Consider the following 22,875-nt stretch of genomic DNA (forward strand, 5'->3'; position numbering starts at 1 on the left):
CGCCCTTGGTGGTACACCCACCAGGTGGACTAACAGAATAGCCAGGCCTTTGTGCTATGCACTTCAGAGCCAGGAGCAAGACTGGCCCAGACAGCTGGGGGTGGGGGGAGGACACAGCCAGAGGGGCCCTGGCCCAGCAACCGTCTGACACAGTGACACGTGTGCAGGAGCACACGCATGCATTGCAAACGCCAGTAGTGCAGGTCACTGACAGCCTGTGCCAGCTGAACCTTCCAGAAGCATCAAAGTGTAGATGGTGCCCCGACCACTGTGGGCCCAGCAGGTGAGAGCCGAGCTCCTGGCTTTCCTGTGTTTTCATAACCTACAGTGTCCCAAACCCAAGTCCCATGCTCTACGTACACACATTCTAGAGACCTTAATTTGTGTGTGTGGCTCCAGTGTGTATTACTTTGATGGAAATCTTTCTCGACTTGCTCATCATATAGAATGCTATTTTGTGGTTATAACTCTTAAATGAAAGACACCTTCCCTTTTCATAATGGCAAAGAGGAAGACATTACACACTTGCCTATTTTTAAAAAAGATATATTTTATTTGAACGGCAGTTACTGAGATAGAGGGAGAGACAGAGAGAGATCTTCCATCCACTGGTCCACTCCCTAAATGGTCTCAGTGGCCAGGGCTGGGCCAGGCTGAAGCCAGGATCCAGAAGCTTTCTCTGGGTCTCCCATATGAGTGCAGGGGCCCAAGGACTTGGGTCATCTTCTGCTGCTTCCCCAGGCCATTAGCAGGGAGCTGGATTGGATGTGGAACAGCCAGGACTCAAACCGGCTCCTTAACCTGCCATGCCACAATGCTGACCCTGAAAAACACTTCTATAGACTAAGACCATCACTTATTTTGCCATGTAAATGGCCTTATTAAACTATTGAGTATTTTGCCAAAATGTTCTTGGGGCCAGAACTGTGGTGCAGTTAAAGCCTCAGCCTGCAGCACCGCCATCCCATATGGGTACCTGTTTGAGTCCTGGCTGCTCCACTTCCAATTCAGCTCCCTGCTAATGTGCTTGGGAAAGCAACAGCAGATGGCCCAAGCAATATTGGCTCAGATGAAGCGCCTGGCTCCTGGCTTCAGATTGACCCAGCTCTGGCTGTTGTGGCCATTTGGAGAGTGAACCAGCGGATGAAAGACCTCTCTCTCTCTCTCTCTCTCTCTCTTTCTCTCTCTCTCTCTCTCTCCCCATCCCGGTCTGTAACTCTGCCTCTCAAATAAATAAATGAACAAACTTAACAGCAAGTGAGGCTGACAGCACTCTAACAGGAGCCATCACAACAGAGCTGTGTGCACGCCAGTGCTGAGTTCTGCAGCCCTCACCTCAGCTGGCTTGTGGGAAAGCATGGGGCTGCTCAGCTGCCGACCAAAGCTATGGAAGAACTGAGAACTGAGAGTTGCTTGGAAACCACACACCATCCCTGGCCCCAGAGGCCTGCTGTCCCCTGCATTGAAACAGCACAGATCCAAGCACAGGGTAGCCTTGTGGTTAGCGATTGCATCTTGCCTGGAAAACCCAGAGTGGCCATCCCTGCTGCTTTCTTACCCAGTCCCTCTCGGGCTCCAGTGGATCCTGCCAATCACCTGCGATGGCTGACTCCCCTGGCTTTCTCATTTTCAGAATTAAGGGAAAGCAACCAAAGAAACGGCTGTGTTCCCAAAGCTCGTTTGCTCATTGTTTTCAGAGCTCCAGGTCTCCCGCATGGGTGCAGGGACCCAAGTACTTGGACCGTCTTCCAGTGCTTTCCCAGGTGCATTAGCAGGGAGCTGGATCAGAAGTAGAGCGGTACCCATATGGGATGCCAGCACGGCAGGCGGAGGCTTAACCCACTACGCCACAGCGCCGGCTCCTGTTTTTGGAACTCACGGAGGGGATGCGGGTTTAAAATGGCCCCAGAATTCTTTGCCATCCTGCCCTTGAGAAGGGAATTGTGTTCCTTCCCCACGAATCTGGGCCCTGTGGCTGCTTAACCAAAAGACAGCATCAGAAAGGCAGCAAGTTAATTTTTAAAAAAAATTTAAGTTATTTATTTGAAAGTGAGAGTTACAGAGAGAGAGAGAGAATCTTCCATCAGCTGGTTCATTCCCCTGATGGCCGCAATGGCTAGGGTTGGGCCAGGCCAATGCCAGGAGCCAGGAGCTTCTTCCAAGTCTCCCATGTGGGTAGCAGGGGCCCAAGCATCTGGGCCATCCTCTGCTGCTTTCCCAGGCGCATTAGCAGGGAGCTGGATGAGAAGTGGAGCAGCCGGGACTCACTGCTGTAGGCAGCAGCTTAACCCACTCCACCAAAATGTCAGCCCCACAAATTAATTTTATGAAGACAAATCATGGCTGGCGCTGTGATGTAGTGGGTTAAGCTTCTGCCTGTGGCACCGGCATCCCATATGGGTACCGGTTCATGTCCTGGCTGCTTCTCTTCCAATCCAGCTCTCTGCCGTGGCCTGGGAAAGCAGTAGAAGACGGCCCAGGTCCCTGGGCCCCTGCACCCTCATGAGAGACACAGAGGAAGCTCCTGGCTCCTGGCTTTGGATCAGCGCAGCTCCAGCCATTGCGGTCGCTTGGGGAGTGAATCAGTGGATGGAAGACCTCTCACTCTCACTCTCCCTCTCTTGGTCTGTAACTCTGCCTCCTGAATAAATAAATACATCTTAAAAAAAAAAAAAAGGACAAATCATACCCCATAACAAAACCAGAGTTAGCATCAAACAGGAAACCAAAGGCCATTATCACTCATTAATTGGGATGCAAAAATAATTCCTACCAAATATGAGTGGATAGCAAATAGCATTACCAAGACCAAAGAGGCCTTTCTCCCAGCAGCACAAGGCTGGTTCAATATTTGAATATGAATGAAGGCTATCCATCATATTAATAGGCTAAACAGGAAAAATTACGTGGTCCTATGAATTGGTGGTGGGGAAGCATTTCACAAAATTCAATGCCAGTTTATGATCAAAACTCTCAAGGTATTGGAGCCGACACTGTGGCACAGCAGGTAAAGCTGCCGCCTGAAATGCCAGCATCCAGTACGGGCACTGGTTGGTGTCCTGGCTGCTCCTTTCCTGGTCCAGCTCCCTCTGATGGCCTGGGAAAGCAGCAGAAGGTGGCCCAAGTATTAGGGCTCCTGCACCCACATGGGAGACCTGGATGAAACTCCTGGCTCCTGGCTGGCTCAGGCGGTTTTGACCAACTTGGGAGTGAACCAAAAGATGGAAGATCTTCCTCTTTCTCTGTCTTTCCCTCCCTTTTGGTAACTGCAATTTGCAAATAAATAAATAAATAAATCTTTAAAAAAAAAAAAACCTTCAAATAAATAGGAATAGAAGAGAACTTCCTGCACTTGACAGAGTCCAGCTCTGTCTGGTTTCCCTGACCACAAGGGAGTGACAGCTGCTTCTACAGTGTTGGCTGGAGTAGAGCAGCTACTGCTGACCCATTCTGTCTTCCTGGGCTATCCTTCGCCTTGTGCTGGGCTAGGGAGGGAGGAGGTTACTGCTGTTATCTTTCTTGCCTGTGCCTGGTGGTGTTTCTGGGTTGTTCACTTCTTCAGCCCCAGTTCTGGGAGATCTAAGTGTAGTAGAAGATTCTGAGCTCATCACTGTGCCATTCCCAGGGTCCTGGTGTATGCTGCCAATCCACCCTGTTGCCTTGATGAGTTTTCTGACGCTTATCCTACAAAGAACTGTTGTGGGCTATTCCTATTCCAGGCTAGTCCAGCCTCTTGACTTTTTTTTTTTTTTTTTTTTTTGACAGGCAGAGTGGACAGAGAGAGAGAGAGAGAGAGAAAGGTCTTCCTTTGCCGTTGGTTCACCCTCCAATGGCCGCCGCGGCCGGCGCGCTGCAGCCGACGCACTGCGCTGATCTGAAGCCAGGAGCCAGGTGCTTCTCCTGGTCTCCCATGGGATGCAGGGTCCAAGCACTTGCGCCATCCTCCACTGCACTCCCGGAACATAGCAGAGAGCTGGCCTGGAAGAGGGGCAACCGGGACAGAATCTGGCGCCCCGACCGGGACTAGAACCCGGTGTGCTGGCGCCGCAAGGCGGAGGATTAGCCTAGTGAGCTGCGGCGCTGGCCCAGCCTCTTGACTTTTACTTAGAGAAGTATTCCAAGTACAGGCACAAACACGATGGGCAACGTGATAAAATTCTTTGCAAAGTAAGGAAAACACACATGCACACGTGGGCATTGTTTAGGGAGAGTGAGCCAGGAAAGGTAAAAAGAGATTTTCATACTCTGCTTGCTCTGGGTCCACATGGAGAGAGAGAGAGAGAGAGAGAGAGAGAGAGAGAGATCTCCCTTTACTGGACTTCTTATGTGCTTAGAGAAGGGGGTGGCTACATAATACTGCCCTTAGGTCCCAGGCAAGGGGAGGTGCATCCAGACCAGATGGAGTCTTCTGATTGACAGGTGAGTGGATAGGATTACGGTGGGGAGGGGGACTTCCAGCTCGTGACCCTAATCTTGCTATTTGTCTTATCCCATATCAGAATGGCCAGGGTTTTAGTTGTCCTTAGCAGAACAGATGGGGAAAGATACATCTCTTCTGTCTTCCAGGAAGCAGACACTCCTATTTTTGAAGCATCTTTATTCTGCCTGCTACTTGAGTGTGTAGCTGGATATAGAATTCTAGGCTGCAACCCCGGAATTCTGTTGATTTTGGGGCACCCACTTTTCCTCTCTCATAGTTTTTCCTATTTAGAATAAAACAACTTGGGATACCAATCTTGTTTGGGTTTGCTACCTTGCTTTTTCTAGTTCTTTTTTCTTAAAAGAATTATTTTATTTATTGGAAAGACAGAGGTACAGAGAGAAGTAGAGCCAGAGAGAGAGAGAAAGAGAGAGAGAGAGAGAGGTCTTCCATTCTGCTGGCTCACTCCTAAATGGCTGCAAAAGCCAGGAGCCAGGAGCTTCTTCCAGGTCTCCCTCTTGGGTGCAGGGGCCCAAGCACTTGGGCCATCTTCCACTACTTTCCCAGGCCACAGCAGAGAGCTGGATTGGAAGTAGATCAGCTGGGACTGAAACCAGCACCTATATGGGATGCCCGCACTATAGGCTGGGGCTTTAACCGGCAATGCACCCTTGTTTTCACCACACTGTTTGCTTTCTCTGGTTTCCTTTTCTTTGCTTGCTTGCTTGCCTGCTTGCTTGCTTGGGTTGGTGTGGTTGCCGAGGCTTGGTCTCTCTCTCCTACTGAAGGGCTTCACTGATTCGTAGCACGTCCCTATTGAACAGACAGGACCTGGAAAGCTAACAGAGAGTGAGCTGCTTGGATTTCAGCTTCTTCACCCCTTTCTGTGCCCCAGACACTCACCTCCCCGGTCCCATAACCTGGCTCCCCAACACTCTGGATTCTGAGGGAACCCACCCACAGCAGGCCCTGGGAGGTGGTCAGATGTGAGAGGAGAGGATGAGGAAAGTGTTCCCAGCCCCCTCTCCCTACTGAGCAGTGGGTCCTTTTATCTACCAAGAGTGACATCTCCTGTGTATCCCCCACCCTCCGCCCCGTGGTGGTCCCTCTCTGTGTTTTGTCTTGAGACCACCCTTCCCCTCCAGGCCCAGAGGTAGCAGGAGCTACTAGCCCCAGGGGCTTCAGGGAAGTGGGATTCTCTGAACCACACCCTGTCCTCCTTGCACAGCTGGTGAGAACACGCCCTTCCCACTCCCCTTCTTAGTGTCTCATCTGCATTTCTTGCTCAGGTCCCTGATCAGAGCAAGTTCATGTCCTTGGGCAAGGCCCTCAACCTTCAGGGCAGCATAACTGGACTCCTTGTTGGAAGTTTCCAAATGGGCTTAGCTTCCCCTGCCTAGAACAGGGGGCCAGCAGGGCTGGGGTCTTCTGAGGCCTCTCTCCTTGGCTGGCAGGTGGCGTCTCCTCCCCATGCCTTCACATGACAGTCTCTCTCTCTGTGTGCACAAGTCTGTGTCCCGGTGTCATCTGATACAGCCATCAGCGAATGGAAGGGCCCACCCCCAACATCCTCGCTATAATTAATCACCTCGTCCACCTCCTCCTCTCCAAATGTGGTCGCATTCTGAGGTATGGGGACGTATGCAATCAGCCCTTCGCACTCCACACCTGCGGGATACTGAGGTCTGACCCCTCTAAGGAATCCCCCAGCTTGTTTTTTGGGGGCACACACCAGGCTACTGTCCTGTGAGATCAGCTCTCAGCAAAAAGGCCTGGATGATGGCCCCACTCTGCACGAGTTAGGCCCTCGGTGAAATCCTTTGCCTTCAGAGCTGGTGCTGACCTTTGCCCTCCTCTGTGTGTTCCGAACCCTAGCCCAGCCTGGCTCAGTGTCCCTGGAGAGTAACTGATGTCCTGCCATCACAGGAAGGGATGGCTCCCTCTGAGACACCTGGGATGAGGGAGGCACCTGCTGCTCCCCTTTCTTGGCCCCATTCCTCAGTCCTGCCTCTTGGTGTGCCAAGATCTGTGTCACATCAGCTGTTCCGGGTTTCTGCACGATGCATTGGCTTCTTACTCCTACCCTCTCCTGGGAACACCTGCTTTACACATTTTTCCCACTTTCCTATTGTGTTACCACCAGCTCCCCCGTGCACTATCATGTGGAAAGAATATAGACCCCCCCACACACACACACGCAGTGAATGGTAGCTGTTTCTCCTTCATTTTCTTTGTCTTTTATAGGTTGCTTACGTGTTGTTGTTGTTGTTGTTTTCTCATTGCCATCATGATGGTGATTTGGGAAGGGAATGGAGACAAATCCCTGTGCCAATCCACTGGGTGTCACCACCAGGTTCATGGTGAGCTTCAAGGTTCTCTCTGTACCACCCCACAAGCCCTTCCAGCAGGTGGGAAATGCACTCATGGCTTCTCAATACCTAAGCTTATACATAAACCACAATGAAGGTGCTGAATTTCATATTCTGTCAGTGTAGAGTGTATGTCCACGAGAGAGGTGTAGACAACGTTCACAGAAATGCATATCATGGGGCTGGCGCTGTGGCATAGTGGGTAAAGCTGCCATCTGCAGTGCCGGCATCCCATATGGTCGCCAGTTCGAGTCCCGGCTGCTCCACTTCTGATGCAGCTCTCTGCTGTGGCCTAGGATAGCAGTAGAAGATGGCCCAAGTTCTTGGGCCCTGGCACCTGTGTGGGAGACCCACAGGAAGAAGTTCCTGGCTCCTGGCTTCAGATCGGCACAGCCCCGGCCAGTGCAGACAGTTGGGGAGTGAACCAGCAGATGGAAAACCTCTCTCTCTCTCTCTGCCTCTCCTTCTCTCTGTGTAACTCTGATGTTCAAATAAATAAATAAATAAATCTTAAAAAAAAAAAAAAAAGGAATGACGTGAACTAAGCCCTGCTGCACGCAGGTTTGATTCACTTCCCCTTGTGCTCTTTCTCTGTTCTGAGACCCCATCCGCCACACTCACAGACATGTGGTCGTCGTGTCTCTGTCGCTTCCTCTGCTCACTGACTGTTTCCCAAACTCTTCTAATGGCCTTGATGGTGCTCGGGCACTCTGGAGAATGTTCCTCTGTGTGTCTTCCTCCTGCTTACACTGCGGTTTGGGAGAAAGGACCCGGAGCTCCAGCAGCTGCTGTCGGTCACACACTCCTGCAGGCAGCACCTGTCACTGGCACTCTGAAGCTACATTCCTCGCAAGCGAACTCACACTCCCTGGGGAATTAGGCTATGCCTCTCTGCACATGTGCCCGTTTCTTTTCATTTTCATAAAATTACAAATGCCTCGGATGGTCCAAGTTTGCTGAAGATTGTACTGTGTGTGTGTGTATGTGGAAACCCATCCCTGATCAGAGACAAAGGCCAAATTGTCCTCCGCTCCCCCCCAACATCCTTCCTCCTAAGATAAAACAATTGTCCTTTCTCAGAAATGAAGCTTATGACCTCATGGTAATTTTTTTTTTTCCTATACTTGAGCAGCCATATGTGAGAAGGTCTTTCAAGGATCAAAAGGGCCAGAAGTGAATTTCAGGGAGTTATTCGTGCTGCAGGTATGTGAGTTGGAGCAAAGCTGTCCATGCTGGCGTGAGAAGCCTAAGAAACCTGGAGCAATGAGCTCGGCCCTGCCCTCACCTCTCTCTCTCCCTGGTGCCCCAGGGCATTGCTGTTTCCAGTCGTGTGGGATGTGTACAGAGTTTCTTGACCCTTGCTTGACTCTCCAGACTTCTCAGTTGGCAATGGAGTAAGCATCTAGAAAGTTCTGCACACTCCTTGGAGAAAACTAGGCCCCATGCCGAGTGTATGCAGTTCACATGGTACTCACGTCGGCCATCCTCAGCTTGATGGGAGAAAGGCGGGGTTGCTGAGATCCAAGCAGAGGAAGGAATTTTTCTCAGGCAGTGTCGGTTAGAGAGGGGTGGGCATTGTGGCTCAGTGGGTTCAGCTGCCCCTTGGGACACCTACGTCCCATCTGTCTGTGTCATTCTTTCTGTCACTCTGCCTTTCAAATAGATGAAAAGAGATAAATAATCATTATTTAAGATTTATTTTATTTATTTGAAAGACAGAGTTACAGAGAGAAATGTAGGGACAGAGAGAGAGAGAGAGGGAAAGGTCTTCCATCCACTGGTTCACTCCCCAAATGGCTGCAACGGCCAAAGCTGCACCCATCCAAAGCCAGGAGCCAGGAGCTTCTTCCAGGTCTCCCACGGGAGTGCAGGATCCCAAGGACTTGGACCATCTTCCACTGCTTTCCCAGGCCATAGCAGAGAGCTGGATAGGAAGTGGAGCAGCTGGAACTTGAACCGGTGCCCATATGGGATGCTGGCACTGCAGATGGCAGCTTTACCCAGTATGCCACAGTGCTGGCCCCACTCAGTCTCTTAACTACTAGTTGATAGACTTGCTCCATGCCTGCAGGTCCTTTCTTGCTATTTTCTTCATCTTATGGAAGTGAGCTGCTGCAGGCAAGTCTTTCAGGACTGGGTCCTTGGCTTCTCAGCATGGTTTGAGGCTGGACCACCCACCACTGTTTACACTGAAAAGGGGGGCGGGGGAGGGGGGGAAGGGAAGGGGGACAGGGTGGGAGAGAGAGAGAGAGAGAGAGATCGCTTGGGGAAGGGGGAGGAAGTAGGGTCTTTCTCACATTGATTCTTGCAGCTCTATACCCAGTGACGATTTTTTTAAAGTATCCTCGTTGGTGTGGGCCCATTTGGGATTAAGAGATCAGGAACTACAAGCACATCTCCTGCTCCATGGTGATGGATCCAAAGAAGCTGGAATCCGGTTCATTCACTCTCTCATTGGGCAGACAAGACAAGCCCGCCTGCTGGTCCTAGGCAGACTGAGGAGAGGTCCCAAGCTGGGGCAGTGCCTGCATGTGAATGGTTAACCGTGCAGGCTCCCCGCAGTTTCCAGGAACACACCCAGGAAAAGGTGAGGCCTCCCGCTGCAGAACAGTCAGAGCCCGGTTACATAAAGACCCGAGGTTATTTTTATAAAGAACGACAAGAGGCGATCCTTTCCAAACAAATCCCAGATGGGCCGAGACCCCTTTCTGTAAAACAAACACGCCCAGAACTTAGGAAGTAGGAGGGGAAGTGTTTACCGGGAGTTCTGAGGCTGCCGGGCAGGAGCCAGGACCTCTTTGCCCTGGGCTGTGGGATGGCAGCCTGTGAGCCAGGCCTCCTTTGTCAAAATCAGCAGCCACCAGCGGGTGGGACTTAACTGGGAGGCTGGAATCCAGACACACAATGGGGCTGTTTGCTGACGCTCTGACCGGCAAGGGAACGGCTTGCGATTTTACTAAAGCAATTATTTGAAAAAGTATATACTGAGCGACTGCCACGTAAATCGCTCTTTATTTGAGGGTTTCTGGCGTTTCTAATGAACAAGTCGACAATGGACGGACAACGCAGCGGGAAAGGCATGCATGCTCCCGTGTGCAGGCATGGATGGATACTGCGTGTGCATGTATGATTACATACACTGTGAGTGTATGTATGATATTGGTGCCTGTTAAAGTCGCCAGGTTTGACAATAAACTTCTAATACACAGCAGATACTTTTAGCGTATGTCTCAAGTATTGCACAGGAAATTCTTCCCCTAAGAGAAGTGCTCATTCTTTATCTAAGATTCAGTTTTGCTGACCATCCTGCCCCCTGTGTTTTATCTGGCGATCCTAGCACATGGCGCCCTGTGCTGAGTCAGCATGGGTGTGAGCGTTGGAAGTGTGCGTGTGCGTTTGCCGTGAACCTGCTGAGGCCGGGATGGGGGCGTGCCTGTGTGACAGGGGTGTGCCCAGCTGGTCTGAAATCATCACTTCATTCACCCTCCAAAGGAAACAAACTGGCCACTAATCAGAAACTGCAAGTCGTGACCATTTCCCCAGATTTCAAATGGATTAAAAAAGATAAAAGCTCCAAGAACTTTTCAACCTTGGAAAACATCCAGTCTAGTGCATTTCCAACTTAGCGAATAACTCTAAAGGGAGTGGACCCAGGCCCAGGTTCCCAAAACATTGCTTCTTCTCTTAGTATGCACAGGAATAACTGTTTGTAGAGTATCCCTCTCACTCTGTTCACACCTGAAATGCAGAAACCACATTATGTAAGAACCAATACTTACAAAATAGAGAACAACTGTATTTTTAAAAGATGTATTTATTTATTTGAAAGGCAGAGATAGATAGATAGATAGATAGATAGATAGATAGAGGGAGAGAGAGAGAGAGAGAGAGAGAGAGAGATCTTCCATTCACCGGTTCACTCCCCCAAATGGTTGCAACAGCCAGGGCTGAGCCAGACCAAAGCCAGGAGCCAGGAGCTTCTTCTAGAGCTCCCAAGTGGCTTCAGGGACCCAAGCACTTGGGCCATCTTGTACTGCTTTCCCAGATGCATTAGCAGGGAGGTGGATTGGAAGTGGAGCAGCCAGGATTTGAACCAGTGCCCACCTGGGATATCAGCGCCACAGGTGGAGGCTTAAGCTTCTATGCCACAGTGCCAGCCACTAGAGAACAAAAATAATGGCTAAATGTCATAATAGAGGCTGCCTTGGTTCATTAAGCTTCATTTACACATGAACTAATACACTCCAAGATCTAGGGAGCTTTGTACCAATCACACACACACGGAAGCAGATATAAGCTTAAGGCGTGTTTGTCTTTGTACATCCCGTGGATGGAAAGACCTACAGGAAGGACAAAAGCAAGCATGCATCACTACCAAATTATAAAATTATGAATGCAAGGAAATGCAGTGAAAATGTGGTGGATTTTTTTATATGCTTAAAGATTTGATGGTGGGGTGCTGAGGATTTTCTACACTTTTCACAATAAATATGTCTTAATTTTTGAAACTGTGAGTAAGGTGCATTCTGGAAGCCCAACAGGCACACACCAAAGAATGCTTTTGATGGTTCTGGTGCGTGTAGGTTGCCCTGCTTCTGTGGGACCACACCTGACTGTGACTCTCCAGAACTCCAGGAGTCCTGTGATGAGAGACGCCAAGTCGGCTGCACCTGTGACCCAGAAAAGAGCCCCCAGCAGATTCCTGCTGCAGGGTCTCAGCTGCCTCGGGGTACACTGACCAGCAAGGCAACACCGTGTAGCACAGGAGGCACAGCCGTTGCTTAGACAGAGGACTTCACTGTGGGGCAAAACATCCTGCCTTTTTGCCATGGGTGAGGAAGTGGAGACACATGGGCTGTGTGGAGACACATGCCACACACAAGTGGCACATGGGCTGGCCTTGGGAATGGAGCTTCAGGCCAACACACAATTCACGTCCATGGGAGAAGAACCAAGAGGAAGCTTGCACAGCACCCCGAGTGCCTGAGTGAAGGGCTGGCCTCCCGTTCATTTACTCCATCACCTGTCATCTCCTTGTTCTTGGGTACCCAAGGTTCTCTTTGGTCCCTCTCAACATAATTGAACCTGATCGGCTTCTGCCTCTCACATTTCTTCTTTGTCCCCGTGCCCAAAGCATGAGAAGTACCTTTGAAAATCTGCGTTTTTGCTCCATGCAATCCTTGAGCCTGGACTAGCCAAGGGGTGGAGCAGAGGCCTGGGGAAGGTTGAGACAGAACTCAAATGACCACTGACCCTTCTCAATGGATGAGCTCCAAAGTGAATGCTCTCTTAAAAATCAGAGAGGGAATATTGCATTCTACCAGCCTGTGCTGGAGAGCATGGCCCTGTGCGACACAGATCTGGGTACATTCACTGCAGATGCTGCAGAAGCCACTTCCTGCCTCACCCCTGCATCCACATCACCCTCTTCGGTTGGAACACAGCACAGGGAGTGGCACCTGGTTGGCCACAGGCCATGGGGACAACCACTCCACCCCATCCAGTCACCATGAGGTCCAGGTTCGAGACTCAAGGGTAGGGCCCTAGGCAAAAGCACTCTCAGCTTTGGGTGTGAGGTGTCTAAGTGACACTCAGGGAACTGGCCGCGTGGTGGGAGGAAGCTGGCAGACCCAGAAACGACACTGGCAGGGCAGATGCTGTCATTGACCCCGTTTTTAAATGGAAACCACGTGCAAGGCCTTTGGGGGCCTGGATTTTATAGGTGTGTGGAGCAATCAATACATTTCACATTCAAACCGGTTTGCATGGGATTTTTGGTCATTTACAAGGAAAACCTCTTGGCTGGCTCCTCTAGGGATGCTACAAAGGGTCTTCAAAAAAAAGTCATGAAAATTAGAATTATGAAAAATTTTTTTCACACCAAGATAAACTTATCTTTTAATTCCATTGGCTATGAGCTGTTAGCAGTAGGTTTGCATTTTACAGGCAACAATAAAGGTAATGAATGTGTTAGAAAAATAAGAAGAAAGAATTGGGGCTTTCCTGGAAAACCTGGGATCGGTAATTGTCACAGATGTAGTAAAACTGCAGTCTTTTTCCCCAAATGATGTACCTGAGATGCTAAGTGGAAATCACAGCTTCCAACATGGGGTGACGTGAGATGCTTTGTTTTTAAATATATACTCTTTTGAAACTTCTTTGTAAGGCAGAGTTACAGAGGGGGAGAGACAGGGATAAAGAGAAACTTTCCATCTGCTGGTTCACTCCTCAAATGCCCGCAACAGCCAGGGCTGGGCCAGGTAGAAGCCAGGAGCCCATGCCGGTGCCGCGGCTCACTAGGCTAATCCTCCACCTAGCGGCGCTGGCACACCGGGTTCTAGTCCCAGTCGGGGCGCCAGATTCTGTCCCGGTTGCCCCTCTTCCAGGCCAGCTCTCTGCTGTGGCCAGGGAGTGCAGTGGAGGATGGCCCAAGTGCTTGGGCCCTGCACCCCATGGGAGACCAGGAGAAGCACCTGGCTCCTGCCTTCAGATCAGCCACAGCGGCCATTGGAGGGTGAACCAACTGCAAAAGGAAGACCTTTCTCTCTCTGTCTCTCTCTCTCTTTCACTGTCCACTCTGCCTGTCAAAAAAAAAAAAAAAAGCCAGGAGCCCAGAGCTTCTCCCAGAGCTTCTCCCGGATCTCCCACGTGGGTGCAGGGACTCAAGCACTTGGGCCATCTTCCACTGCTTTCCCAGGCCATAGCAGGGAGCTGGATCGGAAGAGGAGCAGCCAGGACTTGAACCGGGGCCCATATGGCACTGCAAGCAGAGGCTTAGCCTACCACACCACATAGCCGGCCCTGACCTTAGCTCTTTAAAGAGCACTAAGAGAGTATAAAATAAACTGTAATGAAACTGGGCCTTACTTGAATAGCCAATTAACCAAAAAATGAATGTGATGCATTTTAGGAAAACCTAATATACAAACACCTTTCAACCGAGAAGCTTATAGCTTAGGGGTAATGTTAAACACCACAGCAGATCTTCTTAAAATGCTTCAGTTCAGGGCCTCTTTAAACAATGCGCTATGAAAATGAACAGAAAAACATGAAGCACTGGTTCCATGAAATCTCTAGTTTCCAGTTTCCATTGGCATCAGCTAGAATGATGTCAGGACAGACACAGAGAGCTTCTCTCCCAGGCGCCACCAACAAGATGACCTCTTACATCCAGTGAGAGACAGGGCAGGGCGGGCATTTGGTGCAGGGGTTAGGGAGTCTCTTGGGAAGCCCGAATCCCACATCAGAGTGCCTGGGTTTGCGTCCCTGCTCTGCTTCCAACGCCAGCTCCCCGATGATGCCCACCCTGATGGTCAACAGGTGATGGCTTGAAACTTGGCTCCTGCCACCCACACTCAGGTTGAGTTCTGGGTTTCTGGCTTCAGCTTGACTCAGTCCAGCCTATTGTGAGCATTTGGGGAGTGAATTAGCAGACAGGAGATCTCTCTCTCTCTCTCTCTCTCTCTCTCTGTGTGTGTGTGTGTGTGTGTGTACACCGGTTGATTCAACAGCCAGCAACGTCCCCAAGGCCCCAAGGTCCCAGGTCTCTCTGCTGCTTTACCATCTGCTCAGCCTGGGTTTGCCCCACCCAGAAGTCAAATCCAGACATTTCACATCCAGCGTCCAGGGACAAAATCAGACTGCCTGTTCCAGAAGCCGCAACACTCAGCTGATGGCCTTTTGGTTAGAACCCGGTCAGTGCCCACACTGAAACCATTGCCACGACTCCCTCTGCCCTCCACAGCCTGGAGGCGCCACCTCCCCCACTCCCTCCCCGGAGTGGGGCCGTCCTTGCTTCTGGCTCACTCAGGAAGTTACTCTGGTTACCTTGTGCTGGCTTAGCAGTTTCTGGAAACACATGAGTTCAATTCTGGCATGAATTGATTGGCAAGAGTAAAAATGCTTAGTTTAGATAACAGCACAGGGTCAGATGGATTCAGGGACTAGCACTGAGGGCCATTGGGTCCAGGTTTCACTTCATGTCTAATCTTCTATCTCAAAATAGCGTAACTTAGTTCATAGGCATGCTATCTACACAACTGTGGAAAATCGATCTATGGCAGAAAATAAGGCATATTGTTGCTTACCGTGCGATATATTCTGTTAGAGGAAAATACAAATGCTAGGGCTGTGTGGCACTGGGAACAGTTGAAACTCTCACGCTTCTTACAAAGCATGAAAATGCTTTTTTAAGCATTCCTCTCTTTAATCTATATATGATGTTAAAATTTCCATAAGGAAATGCTACTTAAATAGGAAAAATGCAATCTAGAATGGAGAATGCAATGTAATTGAATGCATTTCCAAAAATGTAGAGATTTGGTTTGATTGACATTGAGTATGAAAGAAAGGAAAGTTGATCCACTTCTGTTTAAACATATTTGGGGACTACTCTGCAAAAAGAAAAAAAAGAAAGAAAGAAAGAAAGAAAATTCCATCTCCTCCAAATGGCCTATTTTAACCTAATTTAGAGAAGATAGATTTACATGACAATGCTATGATGTTTACCCTGAGGTATTTGAGAATGCGGCTAGCTTTAGCCAACTCCCAAATAAAAATTAATCTAAAGAGCATTTCTGGCACTTTCCAAAATTGGAAATCTAAGATACCTCTTACTGCGGCTTGGCATGGTGGCCGTGATAAGCTGAGATAGGTCAAGTGATTTCTTTATAGCCCATTTTGGTCATGAAAACTGTTACTTGGCCAGATGCTTCTAGAAACACAACATTTAGAATTGAAGCCCAATTCCACCTTCCGCCCTGACTGCTTCCCCATCCCACCCGTCCTCTCTTCTGCTTGCTGGTCCCGCTGGGGCAGGAAACTCGCACCTTGTGAAGATACTGATCCTGCACTGTTCTGATACTGACTCCTCTTCTGCTCATGGGCATACAAAAACTCTGTGATAATTCCAGTCTGTGGGGCTGACTGTGGCTTAGCAGGTAAAGCCACCACCTGCAGTGCCAGTATCCCATCTGGGTGCCGGTTCGAGTCCCGGCTGCTCCACTTCCAACCCAGCTCTCTGCTATGGCCTGGGAAAACAGTAGAAGACGGCCTGGAAGAAGCTTCTGGCTCTTGCCTTTAGATCAGCACAGCTCCAGCTGTTGCGGTCATCTGGGGAATGACCTCTCCCTCTCTCTCTCTCTCTCTGCCTCTCCTTCTTTCTCTGTGTAACTCTGATTTTCAAAATAAATAAATAAATAAATGTTTTTTAAAAAAAGTAGAAAAATTTCCAATCTGTAGTCCACAGATGCCACCAGACTTGCTCCCAATCAAGAGACACAGAGAGCTGGCTTCAGGGAAGCGAATGCTGAGGTTCTGGACCACGCTGTTCTGAGAGGGTTTTCTCAAAGTGAGGTGTCCCGACCAGCAATGTTGGGGTCCCCATGGGAACCAGGGATGCCCCTAGACCTGCCTTGTGTGGAGCCCAGCAGCCTGTGTGTCCACAAGCCCTCCAGGAAATGCTGGTGCCCTCTCAAGCTTCAGAGCCTCTGTGTGCATCTTTTCTGATTCCTCCCCAACACGTCACTCCTTGTAAAATCGAGTCTATATTTATGGTGCACGTGCGTGATGCAACATTGGAAAAGAACACCATGAATTCCCCTTCCATTACCAACAACGTCCCTGGGTGCTTCCAATCCGTTGTTGAGGATGCCTGACCTCATAGTGCGACCCCGGGATCAGACGCGAAGACCCAGGATGTGCACCTGTTCTGCCTCTCATTGAATCAGCCACATGGGTGGGACTCCCTGGGCTGGAGCTCAGCCCCTAACCTGGAAGTTGTCGGTCATGCGCACTGTGATTTGAGGTAAAAGAGCTGTGTTTACCTGATAACCAGCACGTCACGTGCCTGTCCTGGGACATGCGTCAGGGCTTGGAAGCTGGGATACCATGAAGAAGAAGCCCCAGTTCCAAGGGCAGGTACCACAGAGTGTGGGCAACCATGCAGTCAGTGTTCTGTGGGTAGACTGGGGCAGAGGGATCTTCCCTGGGGCTGCTAATCAGAGGTGGGATCTACCTGAGGTCAGACATTCTGGTACCTCGCTCATCCTATTGCCAGAAACTTCCCTGGGACATAAAGAATGCACTGGGGCTTGGAAGAAGACCCAGAAGATGCTCCTTTGCTTTCCACAGGACAGACCAGCACTGTGGGGTTATCAGGCTCAGGGATTCTCTATCATTGAGGGTTCAGAGTCTCCAGGAGGTGCCTCCCTACCTTTATAAGCTGATGTGGGCTGATGCAAAAATACCTTCTAGCTGTTCTGTCAACAGCAAACACTCCCAGGTTCTTGTATCTCGGCACAGGTATCAGATTGGCTCTGAAGAATAACTGGATGAATTTTTTTGCCTTGATTTTCACCAGAAATTGTTCTCAGTAAGTAGAAAAATGTTCCAATAATCAGGAAAAGGCCCTGAGGGCATCTGATGTGGTTTCCTGCTGCCCCTCAGACTGTCCCTGTGTACACGGTCATGATCTTCCTGTAGGGGAAGCTATCGATGAGCAGCAGCTCAGCCCAGCAGCCATTCAGTGAGCCCATGGCAAGCACTGTGTGCCCGGCAATGTCCGCTTGTTGATGACCATGAGACACTCCTGGTCCAGTTGCTTCTTCCAGGTGGAGTGGATTCAGAGCCTGCTTGTCTCTTTAGCAAAATGAGAAAAAAGCAGCTCACACCTTGCCTGGGGCCCACGGGACTGCTCTCTGGGTTACACTCCTACACTGGGAGCTCATTGCCCACAGTTCTGCAAGTGGGGTAAACTTGACTGGGGTGGCCTGCTCCTTCCTTTTCTTTCGAAAAGATTTATTTATTAATTTGAAAGGCAGAGATTTGGAGAGAGAGAGAGAGAGAGAATCTTCCATCTGCTGGTTCACTCTCCAAATGGCAGCAATGGCCAGAGCTAGGCCAATCTGAAACCAGAAGCCAGGAGCCTCTTCCAGGTCTCTCCTGTGGATGCAGGGCCCAAGGACTTGGGTCATCTTCTGTTGTCTTCCCAGGTGCATTAGCAGGGAGCTGGATCAGATGTGGAGCAGCTGGGACTCGAACCAGTGCTCATAAGGAATGCTGATGCTGCAGGCAGAGGCTTAACCTTTTCTGCCACAGTGCAGGCCCCCTCCTGCTCCCTCCTAAGCAGTGTATTCTCTCTGTAGCCTCACCAAAGGGTTAAGGGTTCTCAAGGGAGACATGAGCAACATTCATCTCTGCTTCCCAAAGCTCCACCCCTAATTCCATCACCTGGCGGAGTCAGGGGGAAGGGTAGCAACCCAGCATATGATCTGGGGGACACAGACATTCAGGCCTTGGCACACCCCCCCCCTTTCCTACAGCAGGGACAAGGCAGCATGCTGCCGACAGTGCTCAACCACCCAGCAATGGCACACACATGGAAGGGGTGACCGGTCATTTCCACGAAGGCACACTGAGCTCCAGAAGCGTCCCCCGGGCTTTGCAAGACATTTATGCTGCCTCTCCTTTGCTTCAGGTCCAAGGTCACCATGGAGTTCTTCCCATGAGGCGGGTGAAAGCACAGCTTAAGAAGGGATCACTGAGCCGGGCCTCTCCTCCTGCCCCTTCCACACTGCAAGTCCAGGCAGGCAACTTGATTTTCAGTGCGTGCCCAGTAAGCCTCCCAAATGAAAGATTTAGGAATATGCTGAAGTCAGGACCTCCATAAAGATAACGCTGTGAAATGGAGCCCGTGTCTCTTGTGGACACATCCCACATCTCCAGGCGGCTGCTCTGTGACGTGTTCCTGGTTTCAATAAACCATTCATAGGAAACTGAGCACTCTTTGAAAGGGGACACTGCATTCCGGGCTGCTGTTGACAAGGCACAATTCAGTGTCTGCAAGCCAGCATCTGCACCAGACTGCAATGTGTGCTGGTATTCGCCAGTGTTCAGAGCCTTCCAGGCTGACTGTGTCTACCGGGGTTTGCCTTGGGCTGGCTCCATAACAGGCACACACTTACAGGAGGTTGTGACTGGTATCTGGTGCTGTTGGTTCCCCCTGGCTGCCACCCAGGGCACTTGCCATTCTGGTGCACACGGGTGGCATCCTGCTGTCAGGACAGACACCTCCCGGAAGGACTTTCTCTCTGCCCATGGAGATGGGGTATAGGTGCTAGGGGCTATCTTCCTCAAGAACTACCCTTGGTCAGTGACAGGAGCTGGGACTCGAACCAACACCCATATGGGATCCCAGCACTGCAGGCAGCGGCTTTACATGCTACGCCACAGCGCAAGCCCCGTGAAGCCTTTTTTATAAGGGCTTTGAGCCTATTCATGAGGTGAGGCTCCCTTGTGACCCCACCTGTTGGGACAGGCTTTGTGGCACAGCAGGGAAAGCACCTACCTGTGACACAAGCGCACATATGGGCACAGGTTCAAATCCCAACTGCTGCACTTCTGATCCAGTTCCTTGCTAGTAGCCTGGGAAAGCAGTGGAAGATGGTCCAAGTCCTTGGACCCCTGCACACATATAGGAGACCTAGAAGAAGCTCCTGGCTCCTGGCTTTGGCTTGACCAACCCTTGGCTGTTGGGGTCATCTGGGAAATGAATCAGAGGATTAAAGATTCTCTCTTTCTCTCTCCTTCTTTCTGTGTAATGCTGACTTCCAAATAAATAAAATTTTTCTTAAAAAAAATCCCTACGCCTGTTCTAGTCCTAGTTGCTCCTCTTCCAGTCCAGCTCTCTGCTGTGGCCTGGGAAAGCAGTAGAAGCTAGCCCAAGTGCTTGGGCTCCTGCACCCGCATGGGAGACCAGGAAGAAGCACCTGACTCCTGGCTTCAGATCGGTGTAGCTCTAGTTGTTGCGGCCGTTTGGGGAGTGAACCAACGGAAGGAAGACCTTTCTCTCTGTCTCTCTCTCTCACTGTCTGTAACTCTACCTGTCAAATAAATAAATAAAAATCTAAAAAAAAAAAGGCCCTACCTCTTAAAACCATCCTACTGAACATTAAATTTCAACACCTCAATTTTGGAAGAGATGTATTCAAACTCTAGAGATTCTAAATTTCACTCTTCTCCACTGATATTTGAGCATTTTCTTATGCCAGAGGTTGTATCAAACTTTGGGTTATACTCTAAACTAGGATATTGTGTGTGTGTGTGTGTGTGTGTTGAACTCTTTATTTGGTGGAGAATTAAGCTCTTGATTGTAGTATAAATTTAAAATGTTACCACAAAATTGTGAATAAAAGAAAGAAGGAACTAAAGAATGAAAATAGAGAGGGAAAATCATTATATTCTTAGGATAGTGTCTATGAACTATACTGAATTAAACAGAATATGTTAAGAACTAAAAAAAAATTGAAAATAAATTGAAAAAGAAAAGAAGAGCTTTGGGTTATAGTGTATGTGTATTAGGGTTCACTAGAGAAACAGGACCGATGGGAGAGATTTACTATAAGAAATCTATCATGAGATTTATTATAGGGTTTGGGCTCACACATTTATGAAGTTGGCCATCTGCAAGCTGAAGACCCAGAAAAGAGGAGGCTTTGGTTACAAGGCCTGAGAGCTGGAGTTCATGGTGTTGATTCCAGACTTGGTCTTCAGACCTCAGAACCTAGGGCTCCAGCGCCAGGGAGCACCCATGTGCCAGTGTAAACAGGCAGAGAGCTAACTCCGACTTCTGGTTATCCCCAGACCCTTGAATAGACAGGCTGATGTCCTGGGGCTGGGTGCATGTTTGACCCAGTCCACCAATTCCAATGCCAATCTCTTCCAGAAACACCCTCACAGACACGCCTGGATATAATGCTTACCCGGACACCTGCCAGTCCTGTGACCCACACAATGGACCATCACAAATGCATTCCCGATCAACTTGTCAGCCATACACAGCGCTTTAGCCATACTTAATCTCTGAATAAAGACAAAATTTGGGTTATAATTCCATCTGACATGAGACAACCACCCTGTATATACCAGAAAACTCATTCATCCCTTCTCTGGAGTGGGAGTAGAGCTCACTCTTCTCTTTAGTATCTCCACTTAAATCCTATAAGAACTTAACACATCTTATGTTATAGGACAGAGGAATAAGGGAGGGAAGAAAACAAAGATATTTGTCCGGCTGCGTGGTCATAGCTAGTTTTTATAATTCCATTCTTCCCCTACTCATCCCACATCCCCTTGGCTTTCAAATAGCATCGTAGTTACTCATGGTTCTCTGCCTAGATTGACCCAACCCTCGTTGCTGAATGGCCCAGGCCATCAGCAGTCCTGCCCGGACTGTGTTGTAATTTTCTACTGGTCTCAATCACAGGGCCTGCTGATGCTGGAGGTACCAGGAGACACCCTAGGGGATCTCTGCATCCCAACCACACTCTCTCTACCCTCCATTGTGGAGTGCTAGTCAGATTTCTCTCAGAAGTTGGAATTGATTCTCTACCAGCCGAGTAACCCCTTTCTCCTCCCGCTGATTCCGAGGCAACAAGGAGCCAAAAGCAGTTAGATGGGCATTTTAACTTCCCTTTCAATGGAAGCATTGTTATGTCTCTGGCTGGAAGCATTCCTCCTCCAGGTCAGCAGAGCATAAGTTCCTGAAAACAGGAAATAAAAATACTTTGCGGATAGCTCACTAGGGGAAATGGTGAGAGGTACCACTCCTATTCCACCCCTTCACTCCCGGACCTAATGAATCCTGGCTTTGCAACAAGTGTTTCCAGATATTGAAAGCTGATGCAGGGCACGACTTGCACAATCCCGGTCCAGCCCTGGAAGGCACTGTCACCTAGCTGTCACTGTCCCCGAGTCTTCAAAAGGCCATTCCATCATGCTGGGAAGCCAGTGGCTTCAAGGATGATGAGGGACTTGGGAAATCCAGTGAACTCCACACATAGGACTCAGTACTGCTCTTCTTGAGAGTTTCTTGATTGGAAGCAATGTGGACGTGGAATACCATGATGGAGGACACTGTAGGCTGAAAATCTAATGAAGGTCATTTTGCATGAAGATAAGGCAAATCTGTATTCAGAGTAAGAAGGGGGCATTTGAGCCACTTCTTCATGTACTCACTTGAGCCGTCAGGGACTGCTTGGGCTCAGACTCACATTCCTCTCCCATTGAATGTTGGGGTGATATTGCATATCCCTAGCTAATTCATGATGGGTGGCTCAGGCTGCATGGTGACTCCATGCTTTGTGTAATAGAAAGGCAATCAAGATTCCTGTGAACTGAAGTGTGGCATAGGGCTGGAGAGCTGGTGGCCCTCTGAGGTCTAGCTAGCGCTGCGGTTCTCTGACACTTTCCAGTTGAAAGCAAACACTTTTTTTTTTTTGACAGGCAGAGTGGACAGTGAGAAAGAGAGAGACAGAGAGAAAGGTTTTCCCTTACCGTTGGTTCACCCTCCAATGGCTGCTGCACTGCGCTGATCCGAAGCCAGGAGCCAGGTGCTTCTCCTGGTCTCCCATGCGGGTGCAGGGCCCTAGGACTTGGGCCATCCTCCACTGCACTCCCAGGCCACAGCAGAGAGCTGGCCTGGAAGAGGAGCAACCGGGACAGAACCCGGCACCCCGACCAGGACTAGGACCCGGGGTGCCGGTGGCGCAGGCGGGGGATTAGCCTATTGAGCCATGGCGCCGGCCGAAAGCAAACACTTTTTAATGAACCTTATGGACAGGTATAGAGAAGAAACCAATTCCAGATCAATAGCTACATACTGGGATATTGATGTGCTCAAGCAAGGAAACTACATCTGGTAGGGCTGCTGCAATTGGAGTTGCTGCTTTGTAAGCTTAGAAACTACACTCTTGTTCTCCAAGATCCACCTGTCTTCTGCACATGACAAATAGTGGAGTTGAATGGCCCTGTGGTGGGAATCCATAGTCCTCCACAGTGGGGTTAACCTCTGCCATCCCTCCAGGAGAGCAGCACCACTGTGGGTTCACTGTGTTCCTAAGCAGAGGAAGTGCTAAGGGCATCCCATCACCCTTTCTCCCTCACCGCAGCCCTCACTCCACAGTTCGGGCAACCAACGCAAGGATTCTGCCTGCCTCTGTGTGTGTCTATTCCAATTACTCATTTCTAACCTGGAGGAGGAACCACAGGTGGGCTTGGGCACGCACTGGGCCCAGTGTGGGATGGGCT

Source organism: Oryctolagus cuniculus, chromosome 11, assembly GCF_051225735.1.
Source record: "Oryctolagus cuniculus isolate XC-2025 breed Fujian yellow rabbit chromosome 11, ASM5122573v1, whole genome shotgun sequence".
Classification (NCBI taxonomy): domain Eukaryota; kingdom Metazoa; phylum Chordata; class Mammalia; order Lagomorpha; family Leporidae; genus Oryctolagus; species Oryctolagus cuniculus.